Raw genomic sequence first — 21,752 nt, 5'->3', positions numbered from 1 at the left:
GTTGATGATCTGTGATGAGTTTAAGTCCTGTCATTACAGGCGTAAGTACCCTTTTAACAATGTGATAAGTGTTAATGACTGCCAATCAAACTCTCTGGTACCAAAAATTAACTACAGTAAAAGCTTTTCTATCCAGCATGTGCCGGACCCGATAAGTGCTGGATAAGCAAAATTTCGGTTCATCAAGAGTTGTACTTACCCAGGCAGGTGGAGATCCGACCTTCTGCTCTGAAGTTACTGCCAGAAGAGCGAAGGGTACTCAGCGCCCAGCATTGGGAAAGACGATTCTTTATTCATTCTGCGGGGTCAGTGCACCGAGAAAGTACGTGGGAGAGTCCGTCCTTTCCAATGAGCCATCCCCAGTGGAGATCGGGCGCAGAACTCCGGAGCAAAACACATCTGACTGCAGGGATCAAGAATCCCATTATAGTGAATGGGGACCCGGTCACTGAGACAAGGTAGTGTTTCTAACCTCAGATAGCAACCAGAATTCCCGTGGAAAGTCTGGATAATAGAGTTTGCTGGTTGGTAAAGTGCTAAATAACAAAGCTTTTGCTGGATTACAAGCCTAGAATCTCATTCCTTATAGGTAGGTGGTAGGGAAATATAGGGACAGGTGGGGATGTGGTAGGAATATGGGATTAGTGTAGGATTAGTATAAATGGGTGGTTGATGGTCGGCACAGACTTGGTGGGTCGAAGGGCCTGTTTCAGTGCTGTATCTCTAAATAAATAAATAAATAAAAGGAGAGAGAAAAAGAAAAAGAGAAAAAAGACAGAAATTTTTTGAAAATTACATTTTTAAAATCACCCCATAAAGTTCAAAACCTGAAGGAATGAGACTCCACACTGTTGGTTGCTGAGTTCACTCAAGTCGCAGATGCCATTTCCCTTGCTGCGCCAGTAACAACTCACACTTTCAGTAACTTTGCGGGCAAAAATGTTTTGAGCTAAAGGATGCAGGGCAAGTCTAATGGCAGATGCTCTGCCACAGAAAATTTTGGCCCAATAAAAAACAAATTCACCAATGACTGGAGAACACCATTGGCAAATTACCAGTGTTTAGCAAAATGGAGGTGTTATGATTAGGAATACCACAGATCTTCACATCAATCACAAGTACTTTGTGAAAGCCTGCAATTTACTCTATACAGCTTTCTTAGACATGCCGTTGAGACAAATGTGTTTGTATATGTTATGTGGTCACAGCACAAGTAGAATATATATGTTCTCCTGTTGGTTATACCTGGTAAGCAGCATAGTGAGACACACTCTACTACAACTCTTCCTAGATGTTGCTCAGGAGCAATTTTTTTCAATTAAATAAATGAGATCTGCAAACCTTTCATAGACTATTTTATGCTAAGTAAATATCAGCAAAAAGGTACTTCAAGGAACAGGTATATAGCAGGATGTTAAATTTCAGCATCACAAACTCAGATACTGTTCTGAGCATGAATTTCAGATGTGGTCTATAACAGCCCTATACAACCACCAAATAGTACCAAAAGGATAAAACACTACAAAATGTAACCCACTAAATGTGCAAGCTGAAATAAGATCAAGTAATGTAAAAGCACTAAGAAATTTAAGCATGGGTTCACAGGAGTTTAACATATCTATAACAAAACAACACCTTGCATAATTGGACTGGCTCTCTTCAGTACAGAGTCATTAAATTGAGACTCTGAAATACAGTGTGCCGTATTTCACCCCCTATTTAAAAAGCTTTATGCACTGTATTGTATACTGGTTGACAGGTCTAATAGATCCAAGAACAAGTCTTCGTTGGCTACAATGGAGTTACTTGGAGTATTATGCCTCCTTCACTCAGTCTATAAATAGGTATGAAAGGAAACAATGGAATGAATAAAGAGACTTCCCATCTAGGAAATAGAAACACCAACTAATGATGGAACTTAATTGTCTGGGTGCACTTTCGAAATGTGTCATGAAAATTTGTAAGGGGATATATTACTGGAGATTCAAATGTATTGTGTCTAGTTGGAGGATACGTTGAAAAAGTGTTGTGAGCAAAACAAAGGCTTGTACGTCACTTTCGTAGACCTCACCAAGGCTTTCGATACTGTGAGCAGAGATGGACTTTGGAAAATCCTTGAAAAACTTGGATGCCACCCAGGTTCCTGGCCATGGTGAAGCAGTTTCATGAAAATCAGTACAGACATGTCAAGCAAAACAGCAGCCTCTCGAGTCCCTTCTGAATCTCCAATGGCGTAAAGCAGGGATGTGTGCTGGCCCAAACATTATTCACCATCTTTTTCAGCATGATGCTGCAGTAGGCAACGGAAGACCTTAAGGAGGGACATACGCTTCTGGACTGATGGAAGTCTTTTCAAGCTCAGGTGTCTTCAGGCTCACACAAAGACACAAGAAAAGTTCATTCGCCGATGATTGTGTCCTCCTGGCCCACAGTCAGTCAGATCTGCAACGTAAAACACATTTTTACCAGGTGGCACAACTCTTCGGACTAAAAATCAGTTTAAAGAAAACTGAAGTTGTGTATCAGCCTGCACCCCAAGAATACAGACCACCAAGCATGGTCATTGAGGGAACCGAGCTGAATGCTGTCAAGCAATTTACTTATTTGGGGATCGTCATCTCGTTTGATGCCACCATAGACAAGAAAGTAGACAATAGGCTCTCAAAAGCAAACAGTACATTTAGCAGACTCTACAAACGAGTGTGAAGCAACCACAGCCTCAGAGCACAGACCAAACTCAGTGTACAAAGTCATAGTTCTCACCACCCTTCTGTATGGCGTGGAGTCATGGGTCCTATACTGCCGTCATGTACGCCTTCTAGAGCCCTTCCATCAGTGCTGCCTCCGCAACATCCTCAAGATCCGCTGGCAGGACTGCATCACAAACATTGAAGTCCTGGAAACAGCCAGCATCGAGGCCATCCTTCTGCAAAGCTAATTGTGTTGGGCGGGTCATGTTGCCTGGATGGATGATAGTGGCCTGCCCAAGATCCTGTTGTACGGAGAACTGACCACGGGTAAAAGGGATGGAGGGGCCCCATGCAAAGTTTCAAGGACTCCCTGAAGAAGTCCCTCTGAGTGCCACATCGACCATCACCAGTGGGAAGTGCAGGCCATACATCGTGATGCCAGAGATGCTACATCAGGAGGGCGACAAACACCTTTGAGACTGAGTGAAGAACCAGCATGAAAGAGGAAAGGAGAAGGATAGATCCATTTGCCCCAGCAGCGACTACATCTTCACCTGCACCCTGTGTGGGAGAATCTGCTGGTCACGGATAAGCCTGACTAGCCACCAGTGGGCCTGCAACCGATGAGTAAAAATTTCCCAAAATCTTCGTTCACGAAGAAATACCGAGAGAGAAGGGAGTTGGAGGATCTTGTTCAGTCCTTGCTCAAGGAATTCCCTGAAATTTATGTATACACTCAGCTGCTCTATTCTGGATGAGTGACTTGCCATACTGACTATGCATAATATCAGGTTGCAAATTGCAACAGGTGAAATACAGAGGGTTTCTTCCTTTGCTTAAAAAACATTTTCTATACGAATTTGTCCAAAGTTTTTGCCCAATTTAGGATGAACTTCCACTGTGCACAGTGAATTGAGAGTAAGGTGTTCTCATCATTGATGTAGGAGCAGCTAGCAAATTTACATTGGCCTGGATTTGCCATGGTAATGACAAAATGTCAGTGTTCGACGTCATTACTCCACTGAAACTGACAGCAATGTCAGGAGTTCGCTCATGTGCAGAATAGCGCAAAATCCAGAAATTGCTGTCAGTGATTCTATGCTTCTTTAGAGGTTGTGCTGTTAAGGCAACCCTCCCAGAATTCAATCAATGGAAATCATTTGAATTGATGCGAATTTCCACTCATTCTCTGTTAGTCGTGCTGTAAAAATGTTTGAATAAGGTGTAACTGGGTTTTTAACTGCTTACTAACTTTATCATTACTGCTAAACACCTTTACTGGTCCTGAAAAGCTAATTTTATATTTGTGCAATGTCAAATTGCTCCCTAATAATAAAAATTTCACATGTCTTAAAATAACTTTTTTTTAGAAGCTTGTTCATATTTATTTTAGCTTCTATCTTAATCCAACATAATCATTTATTTCATTATCTAAAACTTTTAATTTAATGTGAAGGATATTAAACGCATTTAGCTTCCTAGTTTGCTGTGAGAACACTTCAATTTGATTGGCTGCTTACTTGTTTGCTGACATCATTGCTGCTGCACGCCAAGACATCCACATGGCCTTGGGCTAGTTTCAAAGTGTGACAGCCGATTTGCATACATCAAGATCCCACAAATATCAATGAGATGATGACAGGATAACCTGTTTTAGTGATATTGGTTGAGGGGTAAATAGTAGCCAGGACACTAAGAGAATTCTCCTGCTCTTGTTTGAAAACTTGGGGCTGGATAGGCATCCAGCTGAGGAAAGGTTCTCTGGGGAACAAAGTCTCAATTCTGTGGCAGTGGCGAGGACTCAGACACTGCCCAGATGCTTCTCCATCATGCCCATAGGTTAGGTCTTTGTTCTTTCTGAACAGAAATATGACTTCATCTGCATGACAATTTGGGATATAATGTGTCCTTTGCTGTTGATATCTGTGCAACAAAATGGAACACATTTTCTACAATTAGTGAATCTCCTGTGGCTTCACTCATGATCACTCAGAGGAAATGTATTTTAACGGAGCTTGTTGAAACAGGCCATAGTAGCGCCACCTCTGGAGTAAGAAAAAATAACACCTTTTGTAATTATGGTTTTTAAAGAGGTTACAGCTCCATCTCATGGAGACATTAACAGCAGGCATCATTACGATTACAGTTACCATTACAATATTACACACTAATATCAGTGAACTCGTGGCATTACGGTTTTACCAAGTCAAGGTGAGATACTACAACTTTTAGCTGTGTTTGTTATAAAAAGCTGAGAGAGACTACACACCACAAATTGAGCAATCAAAAATAGCAGTCCATCTTCACAGATCATTATAATTTCATGGACAGATACAGAAAATAATCAAAAATGCTAATGGATGCTAGCCTTTATATCCAAAGGACTGAAATACAAGGAGGTAGAAGTTACAATTCAGCTATACAAAGCCCTGGTTAGACCAGACCTGGAGTACTGTGACCAGTTCTGGGCACCACACCTTAAGAAGTTTATACTTACCTTGAAGGAAGTACACCATGGATTTATCTGAATGTTACCAGGATTTCAAGGGTTAGAATACAAGCAAAGATTACATAAACTAGGGTTGCATTTTCTGGAATTTAGAAAGTTAAGAGGCGATTTGATCAAAGTTTTCAAGGTATTAAGGGAAATTTATAGGGTAGATAGTATCAAGAAAACATGCTATGCCAAACGAGGATTTTTAATTCATCGGTTGGAAACCTACATTAAACTTTTAAAAAGGAGCTGGGATCCTGCAGTTAACTTTTAAAAAGCTGGAAACCAGGACAGCCACCACAATTTGCATTGAAATACCTCACACTCCAGGACATCGAATTGGACTAACATATCGAACGAGGTCCCATCCAGGATAATGCCTCATGAATTTGGAATCTGCTAACAGCTTCACTTCTAATGGCAAAACATACAAAGCCATCTTGGAGCATTAACAGTGGAGACATACTTCTAGGGGGTTAACACTGAAACAATGAGACCGAGAGATAGATTGAAAATACCTGGACTCAAATCTAATTAAATTGAAAACGAGGATACTGGACAATCATGTGACCGCCTCCCCATCTGTGGAAAAACTAAGTCTTTTTTGCAAAAGGACAAGCTCCTGAGACTTTGAAGCAGACGTGATTAGAGTGCAAACCAGACAAGACCCCCAGTTGGGCTGTGTTTGTCTCTCTCGCTCTCCAGATAACATCGCAAGTTTGAAACCTGTCTGCGACTGTGGAACATCCAAGTCCACCATTGCTACAGACAGAGACCCGGGGAAGAAAGCCACCACAACTCTGTTTCCAAGAAAAACCTAAACCAGGTGGGCAAGCCACAAAGTGCACTTCTACCAGCCAGAGACCTCAAGATCACAACTTCAGCCGGAAGATAATGGAATTATCCGACCCCATAGACGACATATTATTTTTACTTTCTGGACTTGAATCCAAACCAGACTATACCTTATTACTCTGTGTAATTCATGTAAGTGTAGCGTAATTTTATTATTTTATCCAGACCTGATTTAAATTTTTTATTTTATTTTATTTTATTTTTTTTTTTAAGTACAATAAACTCACCTCTTTCTTGTTTAAACTCAAGATAACTTGTTCGATTGGTTCTTTTACAATCACAACAAAGGTAAAAGGTAAAACACTAAAGTGGTAAGCACATCCACTGTTTTAAAAGGAATAAACCCTTTTGCGGTCAAACAAGGAGAAGGACAAGAGGGGAGCCTTGTGACCTCTCCTCACCTGATTGTAACAATACAGAGAAAACATTTCCACTTTTTGGGGCAATCAAAGACTGGGGGCATAGTCTAAAAAATCAGAGACAGGCCTTTCAGGAGTGAAGTTAAGAAACACTCCTTCACACAAAGTGTGGTACAGGTTTGGAACTCTCTTCCATGAATGGCAATTGATGTTAGGTCAATAGTTAATTTTAAATTTGAGATTGAGAGATTTTTTTTAGCCAAAGGTATTAAGGGATATAGAACAAAGGTGTGTACATGGAGTTAGGTTGCAGATCAGCCATGATCTCACTGAATGGCAGAACAGGCTTACAGGGCTAAATGGCCTATTGCTGTTCCTATGTTCCGAAATATTCTTGTATTGTAGTTTAATAGACCAGAATCACCACATGGAGGAACAAACAACAAGCATTATCGCATTACTCAATGATTTCAATATGTGGATCCTTACAGCATCACTAATTCAAGGATTTTATATACATACTAGTCAATATCCCATGGCATGGCTCACAGTTATTTGGAGAACTTATTATTTCATCGCAAAACGAGTGTTACACCATGTAGAGGATAACATGAGAGCCACTGATTTGCCATGGCTAAATAAGCTAAATTCTATTTTTATTAAATGGAACTTTGAGATTTTCGCTGGTACTTTAGGGATTGAATTCTACAACATTATGCCATTCGGTGAAAGCTATAAATCAATGGCCTTCATATATCTTAACATATGTATTTAATTTTTATCCTGTGCCATGTTTAAAGCTGAGGATATATAGCAAAATGTGTGCAGGATGTACCAAGTGGAGGTAAATATCTGGAATTTAGGTGGGGAGAGGAATGGGGTTTAGCTATACTGGGGCCACACATGTACTTGAATAGCAATGGGCCGTCCTTGCCTTTATTAGCACTAGGGTTATGATGGTGGGCTTTGACAAACTGCAATGGGAAAATTTGTCAGCACAGTCTCCTTTGGTCAATCATCACTGTGAAGGGGAACCAAGAGTTTGATTAAACTGGGCATGAAATGTAAGATTTGATTCACTGATAAACTTCTTTTTATTCATTTCATGGGATGTGGGCATCGCTGGCAAGGCCAGCATTTATTGCCCATCCCTAGTTGCCCTTGAGAAGGTGGTGGTGAGCTGCCTTCTTGAACCGCTGCAGTCCATCTGGTGCAGGTACACCCACAGTGCTGTTAGGGAGGGAGTTCCAGGATTTTGATCCAGCGACAGTGAAGGAAGGGCAATATATTTCCAAGTCAGGATGGTGTGTGCTTGGTGGGGAACTTGCAGGTGGTGGTGTTCCCACATGTCTGCTGCCCTTGTCCTTCTAGGTGGAAGAGGTCATGGGTTTGGAAGGTGCTGTCGAAGGAGGAGTGGTGAGTTGCTACAGTGCATCTTGTATATGGTATCTGGTACCAGAAGGGAGAGGAGGGGTGGGGGCAGGATTGTAACATGTGCAGGGGAGGCAAAAAAAGTCAGTAGGCATTAGTTTATGACTTTCTAAGTGATGTCTGTAAATACTGAATTTGGTGCTTTGTGATTGTGTCTGTCCTGTGTCTCAAAGCTATAAGAAAATGTAAACATTCTAATTCGGAACGAACAAGATATGGGTCATTCGAACATAGGAATTAGGAGGAGTAGGCCACTCGGCCCTTCAAGCTTGCTCTGCCATTCAGTAAGTTCATGGCTGAACTGATTACTCCACATTTCCACCTACGCCGGATAACCTTCCACCCCCTTGCTGATCATGAATCTATCTATCTCTGCCTTAAAAATATTCAAAGACTCTGCTTCCACCACCTTTTGAGGAAGAGAATTCCAAAGACTCCCGACCCTCATCTCTGTCTTAAATGGGCAACCCCTTATTTTTAAACAGTGACCCCTAATTCTAGATTCTCCCACAGGGGGAAACATCCTTTCCACATCCACCCTGTCAAGACCCCTCAGGATCTTAAATGTTTCAATTATCTTTGCTAAATTCCAGCGGATACAAGCCTAGCCTGTCCAATCTTTCCTCGTAAGACAGCCTGCCCATCCCAGGTATTAGTCCAGTAAACCTTCTCTGTACTGCCTCTAACGCATTTACAACCTTTCTTAAATAAGGAGACCAATACTGTACACAGTACCCCAGATATGGTCTCACCAATTCCCTGTATAGCTGAAGCATAACCTCCCTACTTCTGTATTCAATTTCCCTTGTGATAAACTATAATGTTTTATCAGCTTTCCTAATTACGTGCTGAACCTGCATACTAACCTTTTGCGATTCATGCACTGGGACACACAGATCCCTCTGCATCACAGAGCTCTGCAATCTCTCACCACTTAGATAATATGCTTTTTTATTCTTCCTGCCAAAATGGACAATTTCTCACTTTCCCACATTATACTCCATTTGCCAGGTCTTTGCCCACTCACTTAACCTATCTATATCCCATTGTAGTCTCCTTATGTCCTCTTCACAGGTTACTTTCCTACCTATCTTTGTGTCATCAGCAAATTTAGCAACCATACCTTTGGTCCCTTCATCTAGGTCATTTACATAAATTATAAAAATTTGAGGCCCCAGCACAGATCCCTGTGGCACACCACTCGTTACATCTTGCCAACCAGAAAATGACCCATTTATGCCTACTCTCTGTTTCCTGTTAGCTAGCCAATCTTCTATCCATGCCAATATTACCCACTACAGCATGAGCTTTTATTTTCTGCAATAACCTTTGATGAGGCACCTTATCAAATGCCTTCTGGAAATCTAAGCACAATACATCCACTGGTTCCCCTTTTTCGACAGCACATGTAACTCCCTCAAAGAACTCCAATAAAATGGTTAAACATGATTTCCCTTTCACAAAACCATGTTGACTCTGCCTGATTAACTTGAATTTTCCTAAATGCTCTGCTATAACGTCTTCAATAATAGCTTCTAACATTTCCCCTAAGACTGATGTTAAGCTAACTGGCCTGTAGTTTCCTGCTTTCTGTCTCCCTCCCTTTTTGAATAAAGGAGTTACATTCACTATTTTCCAATCTAACAGAACCTTCCCCAAATCTCGGGAATTTTGGAAAATCAAAACTAATGCGTCAACAATCTCACTAGCACCTTCTTTTTACACCCTAGGATGAAGTCCATCAGGACCCAGGGACTTGTCAGCCCACAGCTCCAACAATTGTTCAGTACCACTTCCCTGGCGATTGTAACTTTCTTGAATTCCTCCCTCCCTTCCATTTTATGACTTATAGCTAATACTGTGATGTTACTTGTATCCTCAGTAGTGAAGACCGGTGCAAAATATCTGTTCAATTCATCTGCCATCTCCTTATTATCCATTATTAATTCCGCAGAATCACTTTCTATAGGACCAATGTTCACTTTAACTATTCTTTTGCAAATATCTATATCTATCTTACTACCTGTCTTTATATTTCTAGCTAGCTTTCTCTCGTACTCCAATTTTACCTTCCTTATCAATCTTTTAGTCATTCTTTGCTGCTTATTATATCCTGTCCAATATTCTGACCTGCCTCCCATCTTTGCGCAATTATAGGCTTTTTCTTTAAGTTTGATACTGCCTTTAACTGTTTTAGTTAACCGCGGATGGTGGGTCCCACCCTTGGAATTTTTCTTTCTCGTTGAAATGTATCTATTCTGTGTATTCTGAAATATCCCCTTAAAGGTCTGCCACTGCATCTCTGTTGACCTATCCCTTAACCTGATTTGCCAGTTCACTTTAGCTAGCTCTGCTTTCATGCCCTTATAATTGTCCTTATTTAAGTTTAAAGTACTAGTCTTGGACCCACACTTCTCTTCATCAAACTGAAAGTAAAATTCAATCATATTATGATCGTTGCTACCTAGGGGCGCCTTAACAATACAAGGCTAGTATCGCCTGTTCTCTGGTTGGCTCCAGAACGTATTGTTCCAAGAAATTATCCTGAAAACATTCTACGTACTCCTCATCTAGGCTACCTCTGCCCATCTGATTTTTCCAGTCTATATGTAGGTTAAAATCCCCCATAATTATCGCTGTACCTTTCTGACAAGCTGCTATTTTATTTCTTACTTTCTACCACGTCCTACAATGTGGCTGTTAGGTGGCCTATACACCACTTCCACAACTGACTTCTTGCCTTTATGATTTCTCATCTCTACTCAAACTGCTTCTACATCCTGGTCTCCTGAACTTAGGTCATCCCTCTCTATTGAACTAATACCATCATTAATTAACAGAGCTACCCCTCCACCTTTTCCTAGCTTCCTTCCTTCCTAAAGGCCATGTACCCTTCAACATTTGGGTCCCAATCTATGTCGTCCTGCAGCCACATCTCTGTGATAGCTATCAGATCGTACTTATTTATTTCTATTTGTGCTCTCAGTTCATCTGTTTTGTTTTGAATGCTACGTGCATTCAGATACAGAGCCTTTAGTTGTGTCCTTTTATTATTTTTGTAACCTCTAGCCTCATCCGTTGATTTACTCTTAGATTTATATGCTCTGTCCCTTCCTGTCACAGTCTGTTTATCATTTCCCATATTAATATCTTACTCTCTTGCCTTGTATCTGCTCCTCGATTTACCATATCTTCCCAAATGTGATCCCTTGCCCCCACTATTCAGTTTAAAACCCTCTCATAATTAGAACTTTCAAAATATAACCTTTTATTTTCTAATTTGAGAAAAGTTATGTCAATTAAGATGAGAAAACACTCTGCAACTTGTCACTCACTATGCCTAATGGCTAGGAACACAGGAATAGTAGGCTATTCAGCCCCGAGAGCCTGCTCCATCACTCAGTTAGATCACAGCTGATCTGTACCTCAACTGCATTTGCCCAGCATAGATCCCTATCCCTTGTACTTTTACCGAACAAAAGTCAGTGAAAGTAAACGTTTCGCACCCCCAGGACACTCAGCTAAGAGCATCAAGGAAGCGCCAAGAGGCAGGGGCTGGAACAGGCAATAGCTCGCCTCGCAGCAGACCGCCAGTTCAATCCCAAGATCCAACTACTGACTTTTTAACTGCAACAGCTTTAATATATGCTATTGGAGCTGGAATTACCGCAGCTGCTGGCACCAGACTTGCCTTCCAATTGATCCTCATTAAAGGATTTAAAGTGTACACATTCCAATTACCAGGCCCTAAAAGCGTCCTGTATTGTTATTTTTCATCACTACCTCCCTGACTCGGGAGTGGGTAATTTGCACGCCTGGGACATGGGTTCAAATCCCACAGCAGAAGGTAGAATTTGAATTCAATTAATAAATCTGGAATTTAAAAAAAAGCTAGTCTAATGATGGCCATGAAACCACTGTCGATTGTTGTAAAAACCCATCTGGTTCACTAATGTCCTTTAGGGAAGGAGATCTGCTGTCCTTACGTGGTCTGGCCTACATGTGACTCCAGATCCACAGCAATGTGGTTGAATCTTACATGCCCTCTGAAATGGCCTAGCAAGCCACTCAGTTGTATCTAACCGCTACGAAGTCAATTAAACGGAATGAAACCAGACGGACCACCTGGCATTGACCTAGGCACCGGAAACAACAACTGCAAACCCAGCCCTGTCGACACTGCAAAGTCCTCCTAACAAACATCTGGGGGTTAGTGCCAAAGTTGGGAGAGCTGTCCCACAGACTAGTCAAGCAAGATCCTGACAGGGTCATACTCACGGAATCATACTTTACAGACAATGTCCCAGACACTGCCATCACCATCCCCGGGTATGTCCTGCCCCACCGGCAGGACAGACCCAGCAGAGATGGTGGCACAGTGGTAGCCAGTCAGGAGGGAGTTGCCCTGGGAGTCCTCAACATCGACTCCAGACCCCATGGTCTCATGGCCTCAGGTCAAATATGGGCAAGGAAACCTCCTGCTGATTACCACCTAACGCCCTCCCTCAGTTGATGAATCAGTACTGCTCCATACTGATCACCACTTAGAGGAAGCACTGAGGTGGCAAGGGTGCAGAATGTACTTTGGGCAGGGGACTTCAATGTCCATCACCAAGAGTGGCTCTGTAGCACAACTACTGACTGAGCGGGCCGAGTCCTAAAGGGCATAGCTGCTTGACTGGATCTGCGGCAGGTGGTGAGGGAACCAACAAGAGGGAAAAACATACTTGACCTCATCCTCACAAATCTGCCTGCCGCTGATGCATCTGTCCAAGCATCTATCCACCGCACAGTCCTTGTGGAGACAATGTCTCACCTTCAGATTGAGGATACCCTCCATTGTGTTCTGTGGCACTACCACCGTGCTAAATGGGATAGATTTTGAACAGATCTAGCAATGGAAAACTGGGCATCCATGAGGAGCTGTGGACCAGCAGCAGAATTGTACTCAACCACAATCTGTAACCTCATGGCCCGGCATATCCCCCACTCTACCATTACCATCAAGCCTGGTTCAATGAAGAGTGCAGGAGGGCATGCCAGGAGCAGCACCAGGCATACCTCAAAATGAGGGGTCAACCTGGTGAAGCTACAACACAGGACTACTTGCGTGCCAAACTCATAAGCAGCATGCGATAGGCAGAGCTAAGCGATCCCATAACCAAAAGATCAGATCTAAGCTCTGCCACATCAGCTGTGAATGGTGGTGGACAATTAAACAACTAACTGGAGGAGGTGGCTCCACAAATATCCCCACCCTCAATGATGGGGGAGCCCAGCACATCAGTGCGAAAGATAAGGCTGAAGCACTTGCAACAATCTTCAGCCAGAAGTGCCGAGTGGATGATCCATCTCGGCCTCCTCTTGAAGTCCCCAGCATCAGATGCCAGACTTCAGCCAATTTGATTCATTCCGCGTGATGTCAAGAAACAACTGAAGGCACTGGATACTGCAAAGGCTATGGGCCCTGACAATATTCCGGCAATAGTACTGAAGACCTGTTCTCCAGAACTTGCCGCGCCCCTAGCCAAGCTGTTCCAATACAGCAACAACACTGGCATCTACCCAGTGATGTGAAAAATTGCCCAGGTATGTCCTGTACACAAAAAGTAGGACAGGACTAACCCGGTCAATTACTGCCCCATTAGTCTACTCTCAATTAGCAGTAAAGTGATGGAAGGTGTCATCAACAGTGTTATCAAGTGGTATGTGCTTAGTAATAACCTGCTCAGTGACACTCAGTTTGGGTTCCGCGAGGACCACTCAGCTCCTAACTTCATTACAGCTGTGGTTCAAACATTGAGAAAAGAGCTGAACTCAAGAGGTGAGGTGAGAGTGACATCAAGGCAGCATTTGGCTGAGTACGGCATCAAGGAGCCCTAACAAAACTGAAATCAATGGAAATCAGGGGGAAAACTCTCCGCTGGTTGGAGTCACATCTAACGCAATGGAAGATGGTTATGATTGTTGGAAGTCAATCATTTCAGCTCCAAGACATTACTGTAGGAGTTTCTCAGGGTAGTGTCCTAGGCCCAATCATCTTCAGCTGCTTCATCAATGACCCTCCTTCAATCATAAGGTCAGAAGTGGGGATGTTCGCTGATGATTGTACAAAGTTCAGCACCATTCGCGACTACTCAGATACTGAAACAGTCCATGTAGAAATGCGGCAAAACCTGGACAATAACCAGGCTTGGGTTGATAATTGGCAAGTAACATTTGCACCACACAAGTGCCAGGCAATGACCATCTCCAACAAAAGAGAATCTAAACTTCTCCGCTTGACAATCAATGGCATTACGATCCTGGGGTTACCATTGACCAGAAACTAAACTGGAGTAGCCATATAAATACCGTGGATACAAGAGCAGGTCAGAGGCTAAGAATCCTGCAGCAAGTAACTCATCTCCTGACTCCCCAAAGCCTGTCCACCATCTACAAGGCACAAGTCAGGAGTTTGATGGAATACTCTCAACTTGCCTGGATGGGTGCACGAAGCTCAACACCATCCAGGACAAAGCAGCCCACTTTGTTGGAACCCCATCCAGAAACATTCACTCCCTCCCCCACTGATGCACAGTGGCAGAAGCGTGTATCATCTACAAGATGCACTGCAGCAAGACACCAAGGCTCCTTAGTCCGCACCTTCCAAACCCGCGACCTCTACCAACTAGAAGGACAAGGGCAGCAAATGCATGGGAACACCACCACCTGCAAATTCCCCTCCAAGTCACACACCATCCTGACTTGGAACTATATCGCCGTTCCTTCGCTGTCGCTGGGTCAAAATCCTGGAACTACCTTCCTAACAGCACTGTGGGACTACCAACCTCACATGGATTGCAACGGTTTAAGAAAGCAGCTCACCACCACCTTCTCAAAGGCAATTAAGAATGGGCAAGGCCTAGCCAGCAACGCCCACATCCCATGACTGAATGAATAAAAACATTCCAAAAAAAAAATCTATATATATATCAATCTTGAAAGCTCCAATTGACCGAGCATCTACAGCCTCTTGGGCAAGAAAATTCCACATTTCTTTCACCCTTTGTGTGCAAACATGCTTCCCGATTTCCCTTCTAAATCTAAAAATTAAAGCTAAGCCATTATGTCCCCTCATGCTGGATTCCCATGCCAGAGGAAATAGCTTCTCTGTATCTACTCTATCCAATCCTTCCAATATTTTAAACACCTTAATTAGATCACCCTCAAATCTTAAACATTCAAGGGAATATATAATTTAGCCCTCTAAGCCACAGTATAATTCTCCTGAATCTGCGTGGCACCTCCTCCAAAGCCAATATATCCTTCCTAAGGTGCAGTGCCCAAAACTGAATTCAGTACTCCAGATGAGAGTTGACCAAGGCCGTATACAACTGAAGCATAATTTCCTCCCCTGTATGTATTAGAATGTTTACGTTTTCCAACTTCAAAACACTGGTGATTTAAGTGGTAATTAGAAGCTGCCCTGTCAATGTAGCAGATGGTAATTGGGTAATTATAGGCTGTTCACTTCAAATGTGAGATTTACTTAAATGAAACCTCAAATTGAGATGAGGAAAGACACCCGGTCAGGTTTTTAATCTCTGACTTGTCTTTATGTTTAGGGGAATTAACCTTACTAGTTTTGATCTCAAGTCTAGACAACCGCCACCAAAACGGGTGTCAAGTTTACTAAGCATTGTATTCAACTGCTGAATGGCAATAAGTAACAGATCAAGGCAATACCTACAACTGCAGAATACAGTTCAGAACACAAGGTGACCGGGTTTGGGAGAGTCAACGTATTCACCAAAGTGATTCTTGCTTGTCTGCTGCTTCTTGCTTGTAGATCCCAACACATACTGGTTACTCCACTGACTTTACTTCTCCTGCCAATAATGCATTTTACGCTCCTTTTATACAAACCTAACGGAATCTTCTAAGGAGATGTTCTTTCTACTTCTCTGGTTTCCTATCATACAAGGGGTTGTTTTTCTCTTCGTCATTCATCTGATGTTGTAGACATTACGACCCTTTTGTTCTTTTGTGTCCTGAGATGAGCAGCAGACAAAAGGTCTCTATGCTATCTATTCCATTGTGGTTGGCTGTAGGAAGACCCAGTCTCTTTCCATTCTATTAGCAGTAAAATCAGTTCAACAAACTGACCAAAGTTCTGTATCTGACAACTTCATCTTGCTCTTTCAGCTTAATGCACATTCTAAAGTTTACAGAATACAAAATACAAGGTACACCACTTGCGCAATCAATAGTCTGTCTTTTTCCACACAGATAGGGGCAATTTTAATTTGCCTATCACCATATTCACACTGAAAATCGTGGCAAATGGCAGAAAATTAAAAATAGCTGTCCCATTCCACTTTCTACCAAACTTCAAAATGGGGGGCTAACACTCCCTCTCCCACAGCAGCAGAAGTATTTAAATCAGGCACCTAACTAAGCCAATTATTAGACCAACAAATCATTTCCTTGTACGATCGGGCAGAGCATGCTCTGGAGTGCCAAATGACCTAATAGGCAGTCTTTAAAAAGAATGCTGGTGTCAACTCCCAAAACATGCAAGTCTTATTATAAAAATTTTTGGGGAGTCAGGGTGAAGATCAAAGCTTTGCCCAACCCCATAAATATCTTCTGACCCATCCCAGCCTTCCTCACAGAATTGCCTCCTCCCACTTTAAGCACTGAATTTCCAGCCTAATGGAGGGTGCTGTTTCAGCATTCACAGCTTGTCAGTATTATGCAATTTAGGCCTGACCAGAAAAATGGTGTGGGCCTCTCCTGAATAGTGTGATTCCTCTATCCACCCAATCTGCACTCTACATGAATATCAGCTCCACGCATACTGGTTTAAAAAAAATTCTAAACTTTACTTAAGTAAAGTTTTTGAAATGTGTCCTCCAGCTGTCTTTAAATAGTTTTGAAAGCAATTGAGTAAAAAATGCTAGTTGCCAAAGAAAAATATTCCATCGGTGCGGATGACTGTACTGCTCATTTTTTTTTATTCCATCAGTGTGGCTGACTGTACTGCTCATCTATCAGCATTCTGGGCAGAAATATGAAGTCGAAGTGCATGCATCTGGGAAAGGCTGTGCACTTTAAGTAGAAACTTTAAGATATTACAAGAACTTGCAATGATATTGCAACTTTAATATAGAAAAACATCCCAAGGCGCTTATTGATATTCAAAAAATAATTTAGTGGATAAGAGTAATATCATTGTGAAATATGCAATTTTTGATTAGCCCTATTTCAGACATGAGGGGTTGAATTTTGGAGACCGACCGGGGGGCACGAACAGAGGTCAGTAGGGGACGAAAATAATGGCATTGGCCAGCATGCCAGTTTCTTGGCGCCGGGCAATTTCACCAGGTGGGGGGGGGGGGGGGGGGAGAGTGGCCTCATGATCCTGGCCAATCCATTATGAAGGCCAATTAAGATGGTTAAAGAGCTCATTAAGAATTTGTTAAGGGGGATGTTGTGATTATCACAGGGGCGCCCAGGCTGCACGCACTGTCTGGGGCTGACCAGCTGAATAGAGGCCCCATAAAAGGCTTAACGCCGCCGGGTTTGGGGGTGGGGGGTGGGGGGCGGTGGTGGTGGCAGGAAGAATTTGCCCTTTGGGAAACGGGTGCCATCGTCTCATGTTAGGTGGTGGGGAGAGTGGGCAGTAAATGCTCAGGCAGTGCAGGGCATTGTCACCCTCCTGGCATCACGGGGGGAGGAGCAAGGCTGCCAAGCACATTTGGGGGGGCATGGGGAGGAGCCACCTGAGCACAAGGAAGGCTGCAGCTGGCAATAGGGGCACGACTCTCAGATTCTGGGCCCTGTGGCAAACAGAAGCAATACCCTCTGCAGGATGGATGGAGCTCCAGGTATCAGGATGGCAGGGGAGAGGGACGAGGGACAGGAAGGCAAGGGAGGCCATACTGTCAGCCTAGGAGCTACTGGTGAAGACGGAGCTACGTGGACTTGACCGAAACCCCATGCCATAGGAGACTGCGACTCTCCTAGCAGATGGTCACAGACATCTGTCCCCTCGTTGTCGAAGATGTTGCGCCTAGCAACATTGCTAGTCATGCTCTGCCAGTAGCCGTCAAAGTCACTGTGGCCTTGAACTTCATTACTTCTGGCTCCTTCGAAGGATCAGCTGCGAACCACAGTGGATCTCACAACTGTCTACACACCATTGCATCTCACAGGTCACTGATGCCCTATTTGCCAGAGCTGGAACGTGTATTAAATTCCAGACAAATGGAGCCACGCAGGCACAGACGGCATTGAGTTTCGCTGCAATCGCTGATTCCCTTGAGGTAGGGCATCATCGATTGCACCCATGTGGCCATCAAAGCACCCAGTGACAGGCCAATCAGATTCATCAACAGGAAGGACCTCCACTCCCTCAAAATTCAGCTGGTCTGCGACTACGAGCTTTCCCGGCAGCTGCCATGCGCATTCATCCTCCGGCAGTCTAGGCTGCTGCAGCTCTTCACTCCATCCCCCAAACTCTGTGGATGGATTCTAGCGGATAAGGGATGGCTACTCACCCCTCTATGAGAGCCCCAGAAGAACAGAGGTGACCCAACCAAAGCCATCTGCTCACTAGGACCATGATTCAGTGGCCAAGGGGCTTCGGAAGATGCGGCTCCAGTGCCTGGACAGGTCGAGTGCCTCTTTGCAATACCTTCAAGGGTTTCCCTCATTGTGGTAGTCTGCTATGCATTCCATAACATGTTTGTGGACCTTGAGGACTCTGGATGGACACAGTTCATCGAAGGAAAAGGAGGAGCAGGATGTGGAAGAGGAGGAGCAAGAGGAGGAAAATGCACACCAAGGTGCTCTGGCTGCACAAGGAGCTGGCTGGGCCTGGCATGGGGCTCAAAGGTCTGGTCAGGATGCCATGAATGTCAGGGATCATCTGATTCAGGCAAATTTTAACTGAGCCCCTCTGAGTCAGGATGAAGGGCATGGTATGGAACTGCCTGTGCCAACGTTTCCATTGAAGACGCAGCCTGCAGCATGTAAATTCTTACTGCCAATTAAGGATACACATATGCGCAGAGGCTTCACCATCACGGTTGAAGAACCCTTGCTCTCCTTCATTGTTTACATGGTGCTCAAAAGAAAACACACTGCAGTTACAGAAAGACACCCCAGTTACCCATTCAGTGCTCTGTGCTTGACCACTTCTACAACGTGCTCCTCTTGACTTTGGAGAAGATTGAGGCAGCCTGCTCAGTTGGCTTGGCTTGTGGTTGAGACGCAGGTGGCAGTCATCCTCGTCCTGGAGGTACCCATGGAGGCACAGATGCTCCCTCTGTCACAAGGGTGAAGGAGGCTGAAGATGATGATGATGGCACTCCATGAGGGGTGACACCCTCATTCTCTTCGGTGACATCCTCAGCCCTTGGCTGCTGCGCTAGATTGCTGGAAGGATCACCAGCTGAGGTGCAACTAGCATCACCTCCAAACATTTCTGTGCTATCAGTGTCACTGACCAGTCCATGCTAGATAGTGTGGCATGCATCCTGTGTACATCAGTGCACAGTTCCTGAATGCACTCCTAGTGCTGCCACATATGGCTCTCCAATAGGTTGGCCACCCTCTCAGTGGAGAAGTTCATGCACTCAAAACCCTGAGCCATTGTGGTCCACAAACTGGACGTACTCCTCCATTCTCTGCCCATGACCCCACACTTCCTCAGGGAACTCAACATGTGGCTGCGCATCTGTTGCTGTTGGTCTAGGTAGAGCCTCCTCACTATTGACCCGAGGCCCTGCACCTATGCCCAGCTGAGCAGTGCTGAGTCTGTCCTCCTATACTCCGAGGGGGACTATGCACAGCTGTCTTTGGCATCACCTCCTGCACACTGGTGCCATGCTCCTCACCCAGTGCCATCCTAACTAACCACAGAAGAGGACCCACTGAGTTGACTATATCTGCGCTGGTGGACAGTGTGCTTGCAATATATAATTGTGCTTCTTCGGAGCACAGCTGCTGCTCTTGGCTGAGTTATGGTGAGGAGGATCGCCTCCTTGGCTTGACATCTGCACATGTGGGATACACAAGAGATCATGGGAGCTAACTTTGGAGAGTAGAGGCCCCTGCAGTGCTAAGACTTCCCAATGCAACTTTGTGTTCAGTGTGCTGTTGGATGGGATGAAGTGCAAGGCTCCCCCTTAATGAGCGCATTGCCCTCTCTAATCACCATCTCCATCATAAGTGCCTATCTTGCCATGGCCAACTTCCTCATGGTCTGCGATCCTGGCTAATTCAATTGCTCCCTCCTTCATGGCTGTGATGACTTGAAGGTAGGGAACCTCTCCACGAGTTTTGGCCCTCTCTCAGGCATTACGGGCCCATTTCTCCTGCAAAAGGCACTGCTGTCCTCTATGGCCAATGCCAACTGCCCCTATCCAACACGAGCTACATGTTTAAGTGCTGACAGGTCCTCAGCAGCACTATGGCACTTAGCTAATCTGAAGGGTAAGTAACTTGGGCATAAAATCCACCTATGTTCAGGAGCAGTATGTGTGTCTGCTGGAGGGTGAATATCAAGAGGCCTCTCCTGAGGATTGGGGTTGCACTCACCTTGCAGAGCTCATCAGGTCATTAAACCTCTTGAAACTGGATCCAGCTTCTTCGGACCACACTTCTTCTGCTGACTGTGTCAGCAATGTCCATCCATGCCTGCTTCGTCTAGATGGGTACCCTCCTCCTGCCACCCTCCAGGAAGAGGACCTCCCTCCTCTTCCTCACAGCCTCCAAAAGAACCTCCAGGTCTGCATCAGAGAATCAATGGGCTACCCTGCCTCAGGTTCCAAGCTTGTGGCTAACCGGAGACATTCTTCAATACAAATCATCTCTGCTCCTCCAGTCTGAAGTAACACCACTCAAAATGCAGCCACAGTAATGGCTGCCATTTTCTGTTTAAATAAGGCCTGCACTGGAGTCGTCCAGCCTTCGTTCCCCCATGGTTGCTAATTTGCCACCAAACCTGCGCTACGGGATGTCCCCGAAAAACCCAGAGCAGATTGCTGTTGCCCTCAGGGGCGGTTTTGCAATCCAGAAACTGGCCTGACGTCCGTTTCCTGCCACTACAGCAAAAATTCAGCAGAGAAATTTGAGTTACTGGGGAGAAAATAGGAACATAAGGACAAAGGAAAAAGGAGCAGGAGTAGGCTATTCAGCCCCTTGAGCCTGCTCCACCCCCATTCAATTAAATCATGGCTGATCTTTTACTTCAACACCATTTGCCTGCACTATCCCCATATCCTTTGATACCTTTACTATCTAGAAATCTATCTATTTCTGTCTTGAATATACTCAATGACCGAGCCTCCACAGCCCTCTGGGGTAGAGAATTCCAAAGATACACCACCCTTTGAGTGAAGATATTCCTCCTCATCTCAGTCCTAAATGGCCTGCCCCTTATTCTGAGACAGTGTCCCCTGGTTCTAGAACCCCAACCAGGGGAAACATCCTTCCTGTATCAACCCTATCGAGCCCTGTATGAAATTTGTATGCTTCAATGAGATTACCTCTCATTCTTCGAACTCTAGAGAATACAGACCAAGTTTCCTCAATCTTTCCTCATAGGACAATCGCGCCATCCCAGGAATCAGTCCGGTGAACCTTCGTTGCACTCCCTCTATGACAAGTATATCCTTCCTTTGGTAAGGAGACCAAAACTATACACAATACTCCAGGTGTGGTCTCACCAAAACATGACATAATTGCATCAAGACTTCTTTACTCCTGGAGCGGAAGCAGAAGCAGCAGCAAGTGCGGGAACAGATGAAAGGAGCTGGGAGATAAAACAGTGGAGACCTGAGGCCCGAGACCAGAAGCAGCGGCAGCAGCGGTGAGAGCGGGATCAGGCGAGAGAAGTGGGGAGATAAAGAGCGGAGCGGGTCCAATTTGGAC

The 21,752-nt window shown here is 44.3% G+C and overlaps 1 protein-coding gene across 1 annotated transcript in view; it reads right to left on the bottom strand.

The window, feature by feature from the left end:
* Positions 1-1,470: 1,470 nt before the first annotated feature.
* The window catches only part of nfxl1 (nuclear transcription factor, X-box binding-like 1), a 227,948-nt gene continuing 207,666 nt past the window's right edge, over positions 1,471-21,752 (bottom strand). The window contains exon 23 of the mRNA XM_068035931.1: positions 1,471-2,442. The gene's annotated coding sequence lies outside the window, so the exon portion shown is untranslated. The remainder of the gene's footprint in view (positions 2,443-21,752) is intronic.

The sequence above is a fragment of the Heterodontus francisci genome, chromosome 1 (genome assembly GCF_036365525.1).
Source record: "Heterodontus francisci isolate sHetFra1 chromosome 1, sHetFra1.hap1, whole genome shotgun sequence".
Taxonomy (NCBI): Eukaryota; Metazoa; Chordata; class Chondrichthyes; order Heterodontiformes; family Heterodontidae; genus Heterodontus; species Heterodontus francisci.
This window is presented reverse-complemented; position numbering and strand designations above follow the sequence as displayed.